The sequence below is a fragment of the Miscanthus floridulus genome, chromosome 18 (genome assembly GCF_019320115.1).
Source record: "Miscanthus floridulus cultivar M001 chromosome 18, ASM1932011v1, whole genome shotgun sequence".
Taxonomy (NCBI): domain Eukaryota; kingdom Viridiplantae; phylum Streptophyta; class Magnoliopsida; order Poales; family Poaceae; genus Miscanthus; species Miscanthus floridulus.
Genome location: NC_089597.1, coordinates 24,486,812 through 24,507,073, shown reverse-complemented (window position 1 = coordinate 24,507,073; position 20,262 = coordinate 24,486,812). Strand labels below are relative to the sequence as shown.

The window sequence follows — 20,262 nt, the reverse complement described above, 5'->3', positions numbered from 1 at the left end:
CAGAATACCATGCAACATTGTTATCGCATGAACATGAGGTCGTTGTAAATGTGATTGTATTTTCCTTGCAATTCATTGTACTCCTGTTTGTAGTTGATTCAGATTGTCGTTGGAGGAGAAGACCCTGAGTTCTAAAACAAGCCTAGGCATAGTTGTGGTTGCTTTATTATCATACAAATGGATATGGTTGTTTCCCGCCAACTGGACTACTGGTGCTCCCGTTAGAGACTGCAATAATCAAGCATAAAGTAGAGCAAGTTGACTTTGTTTCTGGTATAATGGTTTGCTGGCCATCTTCAAATTTTTATTGTACTGCTAACATATTTAGTTATTTACTATTACCTACAACCATTTGCTATGTTAAACTCTGAACCCTATGACTTCTCTTGCAGAACTTGATGATGGCAGCTGCAGAGTCTTTATCTTGGTCAGACCTCCCTCCAGAGCTCCTGGGCCTTGTCCTTAGGCGCCTCCCCTCCCTAGCTGACCGTGTTCAGCTGAGAGCAGTCTGTCACCCATGGCGCTCCAATGCTAGACTGCAGTCCCTACCCCCTCCACTCCCGTGGCTCACACTCCTTGATGGGACCTTTCTGAGCATCCCAGATGGTGAGATCATCCGAATGGCTATACCAGATGATGCACAGTGCTATGGTTCCATTGACAACTGGCTCTTCCTAATGCAAAGAGATGGAGGGTGCTCATTGATGAATCCTTTCTCAAAAGCAACACTAGACCTTCCTAAGCTAGCCACTGTTTGGCGTGGAGACTGGTTCAATGCTCTCTCCCAATTTAATCCTCTGTTTTATAAGGTGGTGGTTCCCTCACCCCTGGACACCTCACCAGAATCCCTTGTTGCTGTGTTGATCTTGGACGATGGTAACTACAGTAGAGTTTGTATTTGCCAGCCACCAGTTGCTACTGACATTTTTTTTGAAACAAAGGCAGGAGCTCTGCCGCTCAATTAAGACAGAAAGAATTTATGTACAAGAGGGCTAACCAACTGGATGCCAAAAAGCGCACCCGATAGGCTAACCAACCCACACGACGCAGCTGAGCACTAACACGGCACACTACCATGGGTCATCGTTGCCGAGCAAGGCCGAAGACGCCCGCAGCTCCGACTTCTCATGGCAGCCCACACACAAGCTACCCACCAACGAGCCCGAAGCAAGCGGCCGCCACCGGTCATCGTTGCCAAGCTCAAGCACCCCGCAAAGAGCAGCTCCGACTTCCAATCACGGCCACACGCCTCGCCTCTAGCACTTGCCGACCCCTAGCAGACCCCAGCCAACGATGAAGGTGGGGGCTCGCCGCGTGTCATCGTTGCCGAGCCACGTCCCTGACGCAGCAGCTTCGACTTCTCGCAGCAAGACCCGCCTCCACCCGTCGTCGAGGCGCCAAGAATCGAAGAACAATCACCGAGGAGACATCGAGACCACGACGAAATCCAAACGCGACGCCTTCAGGAAGGTAGCAACGCCGATGGCGCCACCGTCGCACGTCCAAAGTGGATCGGGCTTTCACCCTCGGATGATAGTGCTAGAGGGGATACACGACGCCCCCAACAAGGAAAACGGCACCCATAGGTGTCGCCGTCGCTAGGCTTTCGCCTCAGGAGTCCTCATGCACGAACGTCGGGTCAAGAAGCAAGGCCTCTTGCTATCCATCACTGCCACCGCCGTTGTCCTGCTGCTCCACAGTAACCCTTTCAGAGGGGCCTCGACGCGCCGGCTGCACGCAGCAGCCGCACAGCTGCGTCGGCCGTCACCCCCTCCGGCCGGGCAACGCGGAGCCGGACCTGACTCCGCTGTTCACGAAACACCGCCGCACGACCAACGCCTCGGCCGGCCGCCGAACTGTGAGAGGCTGGTGTGCCCCGCTCGACCGACATCCGCCTCGCCACCATGACGCTGCAGACCGCGAAAAACGAGCAGGACGTCGCCGTCCACGCCACCACGGCGACGACGTTGCACAGCCAGAGCAGCCGCCCACACCACCACGATGTCTGACGGCGCACGCAGCTGGCCGCACCACCATTTGGCCGTCACCTCCGCTCCCCCCGCACTGTCGCCTCCACGCCCTCCGTGCCTGCACGCCGGCAGCCCGACGCCTCCGACGGCAGCCACATCGTGCCGTGGCCGTCAAGCTCGGTCCCCGCCACCATGGCCCGTTGCAGTCGCCGCAACCGCACATAGCCACCGCCGCTGCCCTACCTCACCTGCGCAGATCCAGCCTCGCACACCAGACCGCAGTCGCCGGAGCACATCCCGCCGTGCCCCAGCGCCCGTCTTCGGCGCCAGGACCGCAGCCGCCGCCCGACGTTGGAGCACCACGCGGATCTGGCCGCCGACACCGCCTGCCTCCGCGCAGCTGCGGCAGCTAGGACCACCGCCCCCAGGACAGCCGGATCCGGCCGCCGGGGAAGGTAGCCTCCCCGGCCGCCGCTGGCGTCGTCCGGGCAGCGCCCGGACAGCTGCCTCCACCGGAGATGGGGACCGTGCGGATCCCGTCGCTAGGAGGCGTCCGCGGCATCGTCCAGACTGGATCTGAGGGCCCTCGCCCTGGAGAGGCCGGATCCGGCCGTCGCGGACCGTCTCTGCCTCCGGCCAGGTCGCCACCCATCGCTTGAGCCCGATATCGCTGAGGAAAGGCCTCGCCACCACCATCCTTGCGGCCGCCGAGACTCCAGCAGCCAGCTCCGGCGGTGGCGAGGGGAGGGGAAAGAGTGAGGAAGCCTGCGCCGGTGGGTGGGGGCTGCCGCCCGTGTCGCCCCAGGCAAGAGCAACACGGGGGCTGGGTGAGGCTGCTGTTGCTACTGACATGTCCAGAGCCTCCAGAGGTGGGAACATGGAACTGTCTATGTACCTGGACGATGTTGCGTTCTTCAATGGGAAGCTGTATGGAGTTGCTTTTTGTGACAGGCTTCTTATGTTTGAGATTGGTTCTGACCTTGGCAATAAGCCGAAGATCTCATCCACTGAATGCATAATCAACTCAATGGATGCTTATTTACGGGATCTGCCCCACTCCTTATCCAGAGAAAAGGCGTATACGATAAGGGAATATGTAGTTGATGTTGTGATAGGCTGTTGAGGGTTGAGCGATTTATTCACAATGTTCGTCCCATTTCCACAGGACCTTTCTTTGAACATTGTCGCACTGTTGGATTTGCTGTCTTTGAGGCAGATTTGAGCATCAATCCTGGTCGATGGAGATGGGTCAATAAGTTGGGTGGCCAAGCGCTTTTCATTGGCCGGCATTGCTCTAAGTCTTTTGCTGATGAAGAGTGCAATGGTATTCAAGAGGATTGCTTATATTTCATGTGTGACTATGCTCGGCCAGATCCTAGAGATCCTCTTCGTGACTCTGGCTTGTACAACATCAGAAATGGGATGATCACTCCGTTGTTGTCACAGAACGCACCAGTGCCGCACCATAACGGTGGCCAGTGGCGTCCAACATGGATATTTCCTGCTGATCCTATATAATCAAACCATCTTAGCTTTGTTAGTGTATTGGGGTTATGCAACACTTTGTATTATGTACTCTCAAATATTATCTGGTGTCTAGTTAGAACGTTAGTGATCTGTTGTTGAACCATAGTACTATTATTATCTACTCTTCAGGACTCTTGTATTATGTGCATGAGATATGCTTTGTGCTCGTATTTGTTTTTTTAGTTTAGTTTTGGTAACTGAGTAGCCTGAGCTTCTGCTGTTCTTTCATGTGCCCTGAGATTTCTGGTCCGTTTTAATAAGATGAGACTCAACAAGTTGTTGCTACTGCTGAAATTGGCGCCAGCAGCAAAACTGATGAGACTGACGGTTTGGTGTCACCTGATGATCACCTGTTTCATTAATGTTTATTTATGCCCATGCTGAAGCAAGGAGTATGTTTTGCCTGGATGTTGAGTGGATCTCTGTATGTCCTGTCTTTGTTTTTAGAAGCAACTTGTTTTGGTTCATGGCCTGTGTAATTTGTGGTGACAATGTGATTGTCCTGTTGAAGGGCGGGTCTGGTGCAAGCGGTAGAGTCTTACCGCCTGTGACCGGAAGGTCCTGGGTTCGAGTCGCGGTCTCCTCGCATTGCACAGACGAGGGTAAGGCTTACCACTGACACTCTTCCCCAGGCCCTGCACAAAGCAGGAGCTCTCTGCACTGGGTATGCCCTTTTAATGTGATGGTCCTGTTCAGCATCCTGCTGCAGATTTTACAAATGAATCAGATTACTGTTCTATCATCAATCAAATACATATATTTCCTTCTGAAATCAATATCTCAACTGAGGAATGGTAATGTTTGCTATCCCTGGACCACTAACCACATATAGCTGATTAGAATATTTTTCTACTTTCCTACGAGTATGAAGAATTCCTGCTCGGTAGGCATTGCTGTCGTTTGCCAAATTCAGTCCGTTCTATTGTCAGCAGCTGCAGCATCAAGCATTTTTTTGGGGTCTCGTGGATGATATGGATAGAAAGGAATGACCGAATTTTCCAGCCTCCTGCATCAAGACCGAATTTTCTAGTAGAAGACGTATGGCTGATGAGGCAGTGAAATCGGTCCTCGCCGGTTACAAACATCTTGATTCTTGAGGCTAGTCTGATCAGCTCAAAACACGCCATTAGCTCCCTTCCTGTCGCATTACCGGTGCACTGCAAAGTTTATGTTCTCTCAATAAAATAAAATATGTGCCACGGCATAGCCGTGACAACAAAGCATGAGATTTTTTTCGGTCTCAAATTTGGCTAGAGTTATTTGCGTACTTTTTCCTCTGATGAGATGAAAACTGAATGGGTTTCTGACGCTGCTTGTGAAATGCAAACTTCTGGGGGTTTCTGATGTTGCAAACTCAAACATAGGGTTATGTTTCAATGTTGGGCTTCTGTCTGTCCCAAGTTGATCATCAATCCGTTGAAACATATGTCGATATGCTGTAGCAACAAGGAGCATTTCGTTTGACAGAGAAGGTATCAGTAGTAGTATATAACCCTATGTTTGAGTTTGCAAGGCCCTAGTTCGGGTTCAATGTAGTGTCCCGTAGCCTGAATGCCTCTGCTTTCCTGATGAAACAAACAGTACAACTGGTAAATGAAGTTGCAGTAACCTCATCAGCTCATCACTAACCGTAGCCGTCTCGTACTTTGGCTACTTGCCCCTGCTTTCAGACGAACGCATCCTCACAAATTTTTGCTCCGTATTCTTTGGAGTCTTTCATGTCGTTTGTTATAAATTTTGATCTGTTTTATTGTAGCTACAGCATTAAATACGAGTTTTATTTTGATCTCAAATTTCGGTCGAATTTTTTTAATATTTATCGGTGCAGAAAGTGACCAACACGTAAATATTTATAGTTTTGTCGTACGTTGTGATTGGAGGTGGCCTAGCACTCAATGACACAGGGTTTATACTGGTTCAGGCAACGTGCCGTACGTCCAGTTTGAGTCGGTCGGTGACTTTATTTCTAAGCCCAGGTGCTCGAAGTTTGCACTGGGGTTACAAGCGAGAAGGAGAAAGATGGGGTGTACAATAGGTCCGATCGGCTCCGGTCGGAAGGGCCGAGAGCGACAGAAGCTCCGCTATGAGCTAACTGTTCAAGCGTATGCTTGAGGTCCGAACCTGACGGTTCTGTGGTTGTGAGCTAGTAAGCTTGAATCTATTGACTTGGGTTCACTTACCTTTTTTACTGGAAGAAAGCGCATCCCCTTTTATAGATGAAGGGGATGGCCTTATAAGTGAGAGAGAGAGAGTTTGTATGTTTCTAAGTCTTGCTGCCTACGATGGCGGGTACAGGACGACTATAGACGCCCACAACACTGTTGATGTCACTGTCGGATGCATATGGGAGGTTCCATCGTCCTTCTCTGGGTATGGCGGATGTCGGCACCTGCATACACTGTTGATGTCCAGAGGCATGTGAGGGATTTCACCATGTGCACTCGGTATGGTAAATCCCAGCGCCCACAACACTGTCGATGCCCAGAGGCATGTGGGGGCCTTACCGTATGGGAGTTAATGGCGCCCGCAATACTGTAGAGGGAAAAAGTCGGCGCCTACAATATTGTTTGTGTCAGGGCGGTTACGGAGTACTGTTCCGTGCAGGGCATGGTCCCTGGTACTGCGGTTTGACTTGTGAGCCTTGCCTTGCTTTTCTCCGCACGTCTCCTGGTCCCTACCGAGTGGGCGTCCCTGGTCGGTTGATCCCAGTCGGCTCTGATCGTGCCAGTCGAAGAAGAGCAGTGAGCAGGGACTGGGCGTATCCTCAGTCGGAGAGTGCGAGGTCGGAGTCAGAAGTAGTGTTTGGGCCAGGCCTTCCGATCGGAGAGGCCGTCTGGAGGGGCTGGAGTCCGAAGTGAACGCTCCAGTCGAAGAGGTGGGCCGAAGTAGTCGACGAGCGGGTATTGTTCCTCTTCGGCCAGTCCTTTCGGTCGGTGACTGGACTGCCCTTTCGGCTTGTTGTTTTAGATTCTTGGGCCAGCCCATGAGTTGCGTGCTGTCTGCTTGGGCCGAGCCTTGGCGTGGAAGCCAGTCCCCAAGGGACCCCGGGTTTATGAACCCGATAGGAGCCCCCGAGCCCCCGGGCGATTCAGGCAGAATCGTCCGGGGGATTTTTATCTTGATGGCGGGTGCGCGCGAGCGCACCCGCGGGTGTAGCCCTAGAGCCCCCGGGCGGTTCGGGCAAAACCATCTGGGGGTGTTCTGTAGCGGGCGTGTGTGTGTGTTTTTTAGTTTGGGATGGAGTTTGTCAACCAAGGCATCGTTGTGTAGCCGAGGTGGTTTAGGCGTGGGGATCGGATGAGACGGAGCTCGTGGATCCTGGCGTCGGTGCGCGCCGTGGGATCGGGCGAGGCAGTTAGTTCATTAGTTTAGGGATCAGGCGAGGCGACAAGGTGGTGCTCATGGATCCTAGCCTCGGTGCAGCCCGCGTAGCCGAGGCAGTTAGTTTGTTAGTTTAGGGATCAGGCGAGGCGACAAGGCCGTGCTTGCGGATCCTAGCCTCGGTGCAGCCTGCGCAGCCGAGGCAGTTAGTTTGTTAGTTTAGGGATTAGGCGAGGCGATAAGGCGATGCTCGCGGATCCTGATGGGGCGAGATCGGGGTCGTAGACCCAGGTAATTTTTGGAGCGCAGTCGGAGCGTAGCCGGATGGGGCGAGATCGGGGTCGCAAACATAGGTGTTTGGAGCGCAGTTGGAGGGGGCAAGTTCGGGGTTGCAGAGCCAGGCTTTTTGCGTCTTGAGCCCCCGAGCCCCGTTGGGCCTTAGTAGGGGTTGGTGTGAGTTGTGTGCGTTACCCCATCCTCATATCCTCACAACCGGAGGGGCTGAGTTTTGTCGCTTGTCCCGATCGCTCGAGCTCAAGTGACGCGCTCGGTGAGTTCGCTAATGGGTATGATCAAGTGGAATCTAGGTCCGTCGTTCATGATGGGGTTGGCATAGCCCTCTTGTGACATTCCACTACTCCTTTACCTGCAACCCGGTAGATGCCTAGGTCATTTCGGAGACCGACCCGGGTGGCCTAACGGCCTCCCCTCGATGGAGATTCTATGGGCATGGCAAGAGGTTCAGGATTGAACGAGAAGGTTGAGATGACCCTGTCTGCCAGACTAGGCGAGGGCCGCACGGGGCTCATCTATGTTTTTCTCCCCTGGCTCGGTTGGTTGCTTATGTCGAATGAGGCAACCGCCGCTTGGTGATGCAACGTGGAGCGTTGTGATGCATTTCGCTGCACGTGCGATGCTTAGTTCCCAAGCCCCAAGGCGGTTCAGGGCCCGAATCGTCCGGTAGGCATGGGCATATGGAATGAATGCGCCTATGGATGTATGAAATGATTTATAAAGAAATAGAGGGGTTTGGTAGAGTTACCTTGATGACCTGAGTGACGGGGTTTGAAGAGCTCCAATCGGAAATGTCCGACCAGGACCCATGCTCGTCGTTCGTGATGGAGTTGGCATGGCCTACATGGGGTGTCTCTTCGCTCCATACCTGTCTCTCGGTGTGTTTCCTGAGCCGTTCGATCGACTTAGGAAGCCCGATGGTCTCTCCCGGCGGAGATTTTGTTTTGGGTTTTTCCAAGTCTTGCCTGGGGATGCGGAGAGCTGCCTACGTGTGGTGACGCTTCGATTTTTGCACCCAGTCATGGGATAGTGGTGGGCCATACCCAGATCATGTCTCACCTCACCAGGCGACGTTCCATCTGACTAGGCGCCGTTCCGTCGTTCAGCGTGCGTCCCATCGGTCAGGGTGTGTCCCATCATTTTCCATCTGTATTGAATGGGGGAAGGGAGTTTTTTCGCTCTGATTCTTTGCCCCTCTTCGGCTGTCGCGTTTCTTCCTTAAATAGGGGGAGGGAGAGGGCTCTCTATCGCAGTCCTTTGCCTATTCTCCAACTTTTGTCTCTTCTCCTTCCTTCTCATCGAGAGTGCCTGTATGCCGCGGCGATTCCTGAATGAGAGAGAGGGTGAGCGAGGGGGAGGACTTACAGATCCTTTTGTGAATTCGGAGCGTGATGTCGAGCTAGAGGCTGCTCGAGATGGTGTTGTCCATCTTTGTTTGAGAAGGGGTGGCTTCTGCCGAAGGGGGTGGTGTGCTGGTTTTATCTGCGAGGCCTTCTTTGGGATGGAGCTGTGTGTGGACTTTCTCTGGTGGATCTTCACTGGGCGAGCTTTGTTGGAGGGGAAGTTGATTGGGATCATGCTGGTGGCGGGTTTCGTGCCTGCAGCTGCTCAGGTTGGCCGGTTCATAAAATTTGATGAGATCTCTTCCAGCTACGGTGGCCATACCCTGGTGGTCGCGTCCCCACTTAGGAGCTGCCTCGACTGCATGAGAAGGTCAGGAGCTCCATGTTCTTCTGCTGAGCATCTATGGGTGCGACGCCCTTGAGGTACCCGTTGCGCTCGCCGAAGTTGAGGGTGCGAAACCGGGCAGGTCCCTTGAGGTACCCATTGCGCTCGCCGAAGTCGAGGGAGAGGAACTGGTCAGGTCCCTTAAGGTACCCGTTGCGCTCGCCGAAGTCGAGGGAGCAGAATCGGGCAGGGTCCTAGCGGCAGTGTTTATGTTCGACGGCGTTCAGGCGACGTCGTCAAGCAGTCGTAGTAGTATTTGGAGTAGTAGAAAATGTAATAGTTGAGTTTGTGGGTGAGTCCCCGTGTGAATAGTTTTTTGTATCAATGAATGCATCAGTACTATTTTTGATAGAATCGGTATCCGTTCCTTGTTTTTATCCTAGCATATCTTTTGCTTTTTTGCCCCTTCTTTTTCGTACCTGCCTGTTAGTTCCATAGGCTGCAGCTTTTTAAGAGCCTGGGCATGGCCCACGGGGCTCAGCTGCTTGTAACCGTAGGTCATGGTGGGGTGTGTTCTATTAGGGGTAAGAACAAAAGTTACGTAGGGTAATCAAAGGAAAAGGATAGCGCTTCCATTCGGGGACGAAGTTGTTTACCATGTGACAGTAAAAAAGAGAGTTAAAATGAGAGGTAGTATTCAGTATTGTACCCTTATGGAGCCCCTGAGCGACCCGGGCTGAAAGTGTTCGATCTAGGGTGCTTTATAGGGGCAACTGTTGACTAAAAAAGCGGTTAGATCAAATTTAGGGGGAAAATGACGTAGTTGTTCAATGTTCCAAGTGTTGGTGAGAACGTTGTTGTTGTTGTCCTCCATTCGGTAGGTGCCCGGTCGGATCACTTCTGTCACCATATAGGGTCCTTCCCATGGTGGAGAGAGTTTGTGTTTTTCCTTCGTTGATTGGGTCCTCCGGAGTACGAGATTGCCAACTTCGAGTATCCTCCCCCTGATCTTCCTTTCGTGGTACCTACGGAGGGTTTGTTGGTAGCAAGCGGAGCAGATGACGGTCGTCTCATGGGCCTCTTTGAGCAGGTCGATTGCGTCTTGTTGAGCCTCCGTGGCTCGGTCGTGGTCGAAAGCCTTCACTCTTGGGGCGCTGTGGTCGAGGTCGGAGGGCAACACTACCTCAGCTCTATAGGCTAGGAAGAAAGGTGTGAACCCCGTGGATCAGTTTGGGGTCATTCTCAAGCTCCAAAGGATTGCTGGGACCTCTACAACCCATCGCCCAGCGTACTTGTTGAGTTGGTCGAAGATGCGTGATTTAAGTCCTTGGAGGACCATGCCATTGGCATGCTTGACCTGACCGTTAGTTCGTGGATGTCCGACCGAGGCCCAGTCAATCCTGATGCCGTATCCATCGTTGAAGTCTAGGAACTTCTTCCCGGTGAAGTTAGTCCTGTGGTCAGTGATGATGTAGTTAGGGACACCAAACTGGTAGATGATGTCGAGGAAGAATTTGACCGCCTCTTCTGAGTGGATGTTGGTGATGGGCTTCGCCTCTATCCATTTGGTGAACTTGTCGACTACTACGAGTAGGTGAGTGAAACCACCTGGGTCCTTTTTTGAGGGGTCCCACCATGTCAAGGCCCCAGACTATGAGCGGCCAGGTGATGGGGATGGTTTGGAGCTCTCTGTGCCGGCAAATGGGTTTGCCGAGCGTAGAACTGGCATCCTTCACACCTGCGGACGACCTCCTCTACATCTCATAGCACGGTGGGCCAATAAAAACCTTGGCGAAAGGATTTTCTAACCAGCGACCTTGGAGCCGCGTGGTGTCTGCAAATTCCAACATGGACCTCGAGGAGGAGCTGTTTCCCCTAGTTGGTGGGGATGCACTTCATGAGTACCCCTGATGGACTTTGTTTATAGAGTTCATCACTGAGTGCGACAAAGGTTTTGGCACGTCGAGAGGTCCGTCGTGCTTTAGTCCTCTCATGCGGAAGAACCTCCTTGAGGAGATAGGCGAGTAGCGGTGCTCGCCAGTCAGTTTGATCGAGTGTCAATACGGTGACATCAGCGGGTGATATCATCATAGAGGCACTGGGGTCGGAGCCCCCGAGCGCCAGCATGGTGTTGGGGTCGAAGCCCCAGTGCGCTGGTTCGGCGTCGAGGTGTGTTTGGATCGGACCTTCCAGGATGCGAGCGGACGGCTCATGGAGGTCGTTGATGAAAACTCCACTCAGAGATGGATCTCGTCTGGCAGCCAATTTTGCGAGGAAATCAGCGGCATCGTTGTCCTTCCAGGGGACATGATGTAGCTCAATTCCCTGGAATTTGTCCTCAAGTTTGCACACCTCTTGGCAGTATACTACCATGAGGGGGCTTTTGCAGGAGGACTCCTTCATGACCTGATTGACGACCAGCTCCGAGTCACCACGAACGTAGAGTCGTGTTGCACCAAGTTCGATGGCGATGTGGAGTCCGTTGATGAGGGCCTCATACTCTACGGCATTGTTTGAGGCTGAAAAGTGGAGGCGGATGGCGTAGTGGAGCCTACTCCCGTCTGGAGAGATCAGAACCACTCCAGCCCCCGAGCCGGGTGCCATGATGGACCTGTCGAAGTACATCGTCTAGTACTCATGGGTGACGTCTAGGGTCAGTAGCTGGACCTCCGTCCATTCGGCAACAAAATCTACGAGAGCTTGAGACTTAATGGCGATACGGGGGACATACCTGATGTCGTGGCCCATGAGTTTGAGTGCCCACTTGGAGATCTATCCTGCGGCGTCGCGGTTGCGGATGATGTCTCCGAGCGGGTATGAAGTGACGACCACGACTTCATGGTCGGTGAGGTAGTGTAGGAGCTTCCGGGTTGCCATCAGAACAGAGTATAGGAGTTTCTGCACCTAGGGGTATCGGACCTTGGGGTCGGTGAGTACTTCCCCAATGAAGTATACGAGCCACTAAACTTTGAGGTGGTGTCCCGGTTCCTCTCTTTCGACGACCAAGGCGGCACTCACCACATGGCTGTTGGCTGCAACATAGAGGAGGAGGGATTCTCCTCATTCAGGTGCGATGAGGATTGGGGTCGATGTTAGGGACACTTTGAGACTCTCTAGAGCCCGCTGAGCTTCCTCGGTCTAGATGAAGGCGTTCGTCTTTTTGAGGAGCTTGTAGAGCGGCATCCCTCGTTCATCGAGCCGAGAGATGAACTGGCTCAGGGCGGCCAGGTAGCCGGTGAGCCTTTGCACACCCTTGACGTTGCGTATGGGACCCATGTTAGAGATTGCCATGATCTTTTTGGGGTTGGCCTCGATGCCATGCTCAGATACGATGTATCCTAGCAGCTTCCCCTTCGGAACCCCAAAAACACATTTTTTGGGATTCAACTTAATGTTGAACCTGCGGAGGTTCACGAATGTTGCAGCTAAATTCGCGATCAGGTCGCAAGCTTGAGCCGTTTTGACCACTATGTCATCAACATAGATGGTGATTGTTGGTTTTGGCCGCTCGGTCTACTCAGGCTAATCGAGCGGGTCGATTTGGTCGGTGAAGCATTGTGTCGGTGTTTCGGACCGGCGGGTCCTTAACCAACTAGTAAATTTGTACTGCATGTTCTCAATTCCGAATGGTGATGCAAAGAGACACAAAGTTTATACTGGTTTGGGTAATGGGTACCCTACGTCCAGTTCGAGAGATCGATCTTGTATTCCTTGCACCAAAATGCTCATAGTAGGGGGTTACAAGCAGGGCGAGAGAGGGGGCTTAGTCCTAGGTCTCTTCGTGGTGCGGCGTGGATTGCTTGAGATGTTGATCTCAAGCCATGGGCGAGCTCAAGTGTTCGTCCATGCGTTTACGCGTGAGTTTGTTGCGTGAGCCTAGGTCTATCGCCTGTGTTCGATCCTCCTCCTAGAAATGGCCTAGGTCCCTCCCTTTTATAGTTGAAGGGGGGACGAGGGTAATATATTCGCTAGCTACACGACGTTGTGTGAACAAAGGCGGCATGTCCGAGCCTTGTAGCCCATTCCTATGGTGGCGTGGTCGATGGAGTGGTCTGTCCTTGAAGTACTGGGGTGACGTGCCGGTCACATCTGATCATGTGTGTCATGGGAGCTCTAGTGTTATCTTGAAGTGGGCGCGGTAGTCGGTGCGCTGGTCACTGTGTGTTGGCGACACGAGAGGCCAAGGCTTAATTGGTGCCGAGGCTGAGCCATCGTGGGAGGCTCGGTAGACGTGAACCCCGCGGTTGCTGAGACCCCGTAGTAGATTGCCGAGGCTTGGAGGGAGCGGTTGGGCTTGTATGCTGATTCCGAGGCTATGGTGACCCAGATTTGACTCCCCATGCCGTGTTGTTTCTAGGGCAGGGATTAGGTGGCATAGTATAGTTCAGACGCTGATCGTGGGCACAGCACCAGCGCATAGTGGCCGATAACCCCTACCCCATCCTGCTCTAGATGGTATGGCATCGATGTGACCTCCCGTCCCGTCGGCCACTCCGAGGTGTTGAGCCATCGTCCGGCTGAGATTGTGGGAGTGGTTGACGCATTAATGGGACGCGACGTGTTGTCGGGAAGGCTGGTCAAGGCAGGAGCGACAGGTTATTGCCAAGCCGGCCTTGAGCGATACGGAGAATCACAGTCTCGTGCGAGGCTGTTCGCGCGGGGCCTCGGGCGAGACGGAGAAGGGGTTCCTTGTCGAGGCCTCCCGCGCGAGGCCTCACGCGAGGCGGAGATTCGTCAGGCTATCGAGACCTCCTGTGCGAGGCCAAAGGCGAGGTAGAGAGCCAGCGGGCTCGGCCGGGGCCGGTGGTTAACCAATGGCTTACCTTCTGGCTTTGTTTTTTATGGGGTTGAAGTGGTTCTTTCGATATATGCTAGGGGTACCCCGTTTTATGGTACCCGACAGTAGCCCCCGAGCCTTAGGGAGAGCGTGAGCGCTCTCCTTGAGGTTTTGACAAGGCTCGACTTACGGTAGCTCCTGGCGGGATAGTGTTTTGTACTTTGAGGCCTCGGTGGGTGCGCATGAGCACACCCGCCGGGTGTAGCCCCTGAGGCCCTAGGGGAGTGGAGTCATTCCCCTAGGGTCTTTTTTTTACGTTGAGCGAGAGATTTTATTGCATTTGCCGAGCCCACAAGTGTGAGTTCAGGTCGCGGGGCTTCAGCAAGGTCGCAGGAAGGGCTCCTGAGCCTCTACACGGAGCGAGAGGGCAATCAGGAGCTCCCCTGACTTTTTGTATGACCCTCGCGCTTCCTTTTCGCTCAGAAGGAGGGGTGGAATATGCCAGGCTACCCTCGGTGGGTGCGAGCGGTGACACTTCTGGTGAGCTATTATCGGGTAGTCCGAGTGGAGGCCCATGCCCCGTTCGCTAGGGGTCAGCTAGTGGTCCAGAGATGCACTCTAAGAGTACCAAAGGGTTTCTCTAGTGGGTGTCGGGGCCGTTCGCTGGGCCCCGGTGGCTCGGTGCCTCCCTACGGTGGGATCCCATTCGGAGACCTCCCTGCTGGTCTTGGACATGACTTTGGGCGTCCCAAGCGTTTCGCTTGCTTGGGTCTCGGCCCCATATGGGCTCGCCTGTGGTCGTCCCTGACTCTGTTGCCCTAGGGCGGCTGTCGAAACCCCTCGGGGCCTAGCCTTCGAACCCCTGGACCGTAATGGGCTCGATGCCCTTTATCGCGTTTTTAACGAAACTTCCAGCGCGGGCTTAGGTCGCTCATCTTTGTCTTGGGTGCAGAAGGAGCCCCCGAGCCTCCGCACGGAGCGAGAGGGCGGTCAGGGGTCCCCCTGACTTTTTTGTTCGACCCTCACACATCCTTTTCGTTCAGACAGAGGGGTTGTTTGCCGAGCCTATTTGGGTGCGAGCCTGGGTCGCTGGGTCTCGGTAAGGTTGCAGGAAGAACCCCCTAGCCTCTGCATGGAGCGAGAGGGCCATCAGGAGTTCCCCTGGCTTTTTGTACGCCCCTCGCGCGTGAGTGTTTATTTGCTGAGGCCCCCTTGGGTGCGAGCCTGGGTCACGGGGTCTCGGCATATCTGCAGGTAGAGCCCCCCAGCCTCTGCACGAAGCGAGAGGGCCATCAGGAGCTCCCCTGACTTTTTGTACGACCCTCGCGGTTCCTTTTCGCTCGGAAGGAGGGGTTATTTTGCCAAGCCCCCTCGAGTGCTAGCCGGGGTCGCTGGGTCTCGGCAAGGTTGCAGGAGGAGCCCCTTAGCCTCTACATGGAGCAAGAGGGCCGTCAGGGGTTCCCCTAGCTTTTTGTATGACTCTCACACTTCCTTTTTGCTCAGAAGGAGGGGTGGAATGTGCCAGGCTACCCTCGGTGGGCATGAGCGGTGGCACTTTCGGTGAGCTGTTATCAGGTAGTCCAAGTGGAGGCCCATACCCTGTTTGCTAGGGGTTGGCTAGTGATCTAGAGACGCACTCCAAGAGTACCAGAGGGTTTCTCTAGTGGGTGCCGGGGTCGTTCGCTGGGCCCCGGTGGCTCGGTGCCTCCCTACGGTGGGATCCCATTCGGAGACCTCCCTGCTGGTCTCGGACACGACTTTGGGCGTCCCAAGCATTTCGCTTGCTTGGGTCTCGGCCCCGTATGGGCTCGCCCATGGTCGTCCTTGACTCTGTTGCCTTGGGGCGGCTGTCGAAACCCCTCGGGGCCCAGCCTTCGAACCCCTAGACCGTAATGGGCTCGGCGCCTCGTTCCTTCATCTAAAAGGAATAGGGTGGGGGATATCTCCCCCATCGGCTCAACAATGGCTGGTGCACTTTTTGAGGCGATGTTCTCGGGGAGGCAGAACGACGCCAGTTGCTACAGCGGTTGGACACGACGTGGTGTCAGTGGATGGGACGTAACTGTTCCCTCGATTAACGAGGAAAAGGTGGGCACGTGGGTGGTAAAATCAGATCGGGATTAACCGCGCCGGATCTGGGGGAAACTTCCCCGATTTCATCGCCCGTCCATTTTGCCTTCACCCTGCATAAATACGCAATGAGCCTCACCCCTCCCCTCGTTACCTTGCCTATGTTAGCTCTGCCCCCATTGAGCCATCGCTAGAGGAGCGAGCACCGGGAAGAAGAAGGGAGAAGGGCGAGGTAGAGAGAGAGAGACAGAGAGAGAGACTCACCTCCATATTCGAACCCTCCACCGCACTCATGGCCGGTGACATTGTTGTCATCGAGGTGGACCCTTGGGATCCATCCGACGTCATCATGGAGACGCTTCAGTCACTCATTGACGGTGGGCTTCTTCGTCCGGTTACCGACCCCAATAGGCCAGAGTGGATCGCTCTGTCGGGCAAGCCAGAGCCGAGGCCTCACGATGGTTACGTCGTAAGCTTCGTGTCCTTTCACGAGCGCGGCCTTGGTGTCCCGGCGGACCGGTTCATGTGGGCGCTCCCGCATTACTATGGCGTGGAGCTCCACAACTTCAACCCCAATTCCATTGTGCAGGTGGCCATCTTCGTCACTGTCTGCGAGGGGTATTTGGGGATTGCTCCCCATTGGGATTTGTGGCTCCATCTCTTCTGGGTGGGGCATACCACCAAGCCGACGGGCACGTCGGGCACGAGGAAGGTGGTGAGGGCCGGTGGCTGCACTCTCCAAGTGCGCCAGGACCGCTAGCACCTCTACATCCTGGCCCAGCTCGTGTCGACCAATCGTCAATGGTACATGAGCTGGTTCTATCTCTGCAACGATAACGACGGACTTCCCCCCTACACTGGGTGGATTGTGGGGAGCTGCCTAGAGAGGTGGAAGTATGGTGTCCCAAGAGAGGATCAGCCCAAGCTGTAGCCGCTGCTGGAGGGGCTGCAGAGGCTACGGGACCGCTACCTTACCATGGCTGTGGTCGTGGCCGCCTTCCACCGCTGGAGGGTCCTACCACTGATGGCTCGGCGGCAGCGCCTGTTCGAGATGAGGCCGGATGAGCCGATCGCGGGCATCCAGATGTCTGCCTCCGCCCTCTCTAACGAGGAAATTCTTCGCCGGGTGAGGGAGACGGTGGACGCAAAACTAAGGAGTGGTGGTCTGACCACCCTCATGATGCGTCCATCACGGGGGTTCCTCTCACTGGTAAGTCACGCGCCGCTGTAGCCCCTGAGCCTTCTCCATCTCCCTCATTATTTCTCGTTTCCTTATCCGCGTTCACCATTCCCGCAGGGGATGAGGGACGTGCGAGCCTCCCCGCCACCAGTTCCCGAGGACGCGAGGCGGCGGGCGATCAACTGGGCATAGAAAAAGCGGAAGGACGCCAAGGTGGCAAAGCGCACGAAGTGGATCCTCGCGCGGGAGAAACTAGATGAGCGCCACCGGCAGCAAAGGAAGGATGGCCTCCCATTGGAGGAGTCCCTGTCGCCGTCACTATCGATGGATGCCTCGGACAGAGATGATGGGGGCGAGATGGGGCGGGGTCCACTAGACCATCTCCCTAACATCAGGGAGATGGTGCCCGGGGCGTCGGCAAGTAGCCCGGCGCTCCCAGGAGGAGGAGGAGCTGACCCAAGGTTGGCAATCGCCCGCCCCGGGGCTGAGGCTGCCCGAGGCACGGGCGCTGGGCAAGCGTGCCGTTAGCTCGGTGGGCTCGACGGCAGCAGCGGAGCAGGTGGCGGCGGGTGCGACGCAACTGCCCCCATAGAGGATCGAGGGGGTGCCAGGGTCCATCGAGGACTGACCGGCGCCGATGGATACAGAGGCCATGCCTCTGCCACCGCCACCGCCTTTGCAGACGAGGGTTGCTGTGCCAAAGCAGTTGTAGCCTCGCTCGGGGTAAGCATATTTTTGGCAGGGCCACAGCGTTTCTCCGTTCGTTCTTTGGTCTCGTGCTGACCCTGCAAGTGTTTTGTCCTTAGTCAGAAGCGACCTGCAGAGGTGCTTACCTTGGCGCCCCTCAAGGCGCTCAAGGTGAACCCCGGCTCCACTGCCCACTAGGTGGCGGAGGTGCAGGCCGCCATACAGCGTGGCGTGGTGTCGGCGAGGGCTGACCCAAAGGAGCCGGCCACCCAAGGAGGGGCTACCAAGGCGACCCCGACACAGACGGGGGAGGGAGCGCCTCCACCCGGTGAGGGCGAGGCTCATGAGTCAGATGGGGCCGAGGTGCCCTCAGTTGCCGAGGCCTCCAAGGTCGAGGCCCCTAGGGTCACTGAGGCTAAGGCGACGGAGGCCGGGGAGCCTAAGACCGCCGAGGCCGCAGCGGCGGGGGTCGGAGTCTCCGCGACCACCGAGGCCACGATGGCGAAGGCTAGAGCCCCCGAGGCCATCGAGGCTGATGTGACGGTGGCGAGGCCGTCGGCCTAGGAAGTGGAGATGAAGGTGGCGGAGCCCTCGGTGGCACCCTTGGTGCAAGGCCCGCCGTCGTTGCGGGACAGCGCTCGGGCGGTGGAGGTCCATCTGATCTCCTTCAATGATACTTCCTGGGTGCAGGAGGTGGTCGACGCCGAGGTGGCCAGCGCCGTGGAATAGTCGGTTCCGACCCTGGGCGAGGGAAGCTCGACGCTCGTGCAGGTACGACCCGAGCCCCGCGGGTGGGATCACCCGTGTGTCCTATGGTAGAGCTGGGACGATCCTAAGGGGGAGCCTCTGTTCGCCCTTGAGGACACGGCCGAGGGCGGGCGCTGGGACACCTTTGAGCAATACCGCCAGTTGGAGGAGCGGTCACTACGGACAGCGCTGTCCGTGGTGGCCGATGAACTACCCAGAGTCGCCTAGGTTCGCGCTTTCTTTTCTCATGCGGTGTTGTCTTTTTTTGAGTTTTCTTGTAGTGAATAACTCCTGTTCTGCTTCCCCAGGAGCTCGAGACCCAGTCCCTTAGGAAGTCGGTCTTTCTCTGGCGGGAGAGGGATGTCTAGGACCAACTCCAGCAGCAAAAGGGCCTGGTTGTGGGCACCAACAAGATTCTGGCGACGCGGAGCGCGGAGGTGGAGGACCTTCATCTTCGTTGTGCTGATGTGAAGGTTGAGGTGGCCACGGCCTAGGAGTAGGTCGCCCGTTTGGCGGCATGGGTCAAGGAGTTGGAGGAGGAGCTGACCCACGTCGCCGGTGATCGAGATGCCTTCAGGTCCTGGGCTGAAGAAGCGACGGCCTTGGGTAAGGTCCTTGCTGGGCAGCTGGGGGCAGAGCAGAGTGCGCACAAGCTAACGAAAGGCGCCTTGGATGAGGCCCTTACGGTGGTTGAGGCCTCTTGGACCGAGGCTGTGGTCTGGAGGGGAAAGGCCGAGGGTGAGTCCTATTCCCCTTGTTTTATTCGCTTTTCTTGTGTTTGCCCCTTAACTCTCTAGTGTGATGCAGAGCTAGGGAGAGAGGCTTCTAGGGTGGCCGAGGCTACTCGGGTCGAGGCCCGACGCCTGAAGGAGAAGGCTGAGGCTTCCCGGGCCGAGGCCCAGCGCTGGAAGGAGAAAGCTGAGGCCTCTCGGGTCAAGGCTCGATGCTGGGAGTAGAAGGCCAAGGGTGAGTCCCATAGGCTTCCATCCCTATTTGGCTTGTTTTCCTTTGCACTTACCCCCATTCTGTTTCCTGTGGCGTAGAGTCGGAGTCAGAGGTCACCCGGGCAGCCGAGGCTTCCGGCGCGGTGAAGACGGTGCTCGAGACCAAGATCGGGGAGCACGATGCGCTAAAGGGTGCCGCCCATACTGCCTACGAGGCCCTAGAGGTCGAGGGGGTTTAGTCAGGTAGCTCCCTTGGGAGCCGTTTGGTTGCATTGAGCGGTCAAGTGCGTAAGCGGCTCCAAGGAGCGCAGCACACGGGTGTCAAGCGCGCGCTGGCCGTCATCGCCTCGCACTACATCGGCGTTGACCTCCTAGCCATCAGTGATGGCTATGTCCTGCCCAACGATGATGAGGAGGCCGACGCGGTGGTCACAAAGCTAATGGAGGCGGCGGGAGGCCCCGACACGGCCCTGGCAACGTTGTTCGAAGAGGAGGTGGTCCCTCCCCTACCGTCTGCTGATGCTGGAGGCCCTAAGCCTTGACCTAGGCCTAAAAGGCCATGTAAATAGAATAGGGATTAACTTTGTATCATGATGCTTGTGGCCATCAAGGCCTCTTTTTAAAGTACTCGTGTTTCTTAGTCATTTTTCTTGTGTTTCCGAGCCTCTGCCCTCTGTTGTCTCTGATCAGATTTCTTTTGCAAAAAAACCTCCTTGGATCCTAAGCCGTCCCTTAGGTGAAAGGCGGTGAGGGAGTGCCACAGCCCAGGGGCATAGGCCATCTCGCAACTCTACCGGCCTTCTGTCCCTAGAACAGACCTTTCGGTCCTTGGGGGTTTTTACAACCGATTCGTCAGAGCGTGCTAGAGAGTTTGGCGTAGGAATTTTTTCAAAAAACAACTTAAAAATGGTGCATGGGACTTAGGGGGGAGTCCCCCATCTAGCCCTCGAGGGAGGCCTGGTTCTGTAGAGGCAGAGCCGAGTCTCCCTTACAGTGCTATCGTATTGCCGAGACCCGCGATGGGTTCGGGGGGTTTCTCGAATAATTAGAACAACTAAAGAACGCTTCTTAATTATA

General features: G+C 55.5%; 1 pseudogene; it reads left to right on the top strand.

The window, feature by feature from the left end:
- Positions 1–398: 398 nt before the first annotated feature.
- LOC136523495 (uncharacterized) lies at positions 399–3,488 on the top strand (annotated as a pseudogene).
- Positions 3,489–20,262: the final 16,774 nt, after the last annotated feature.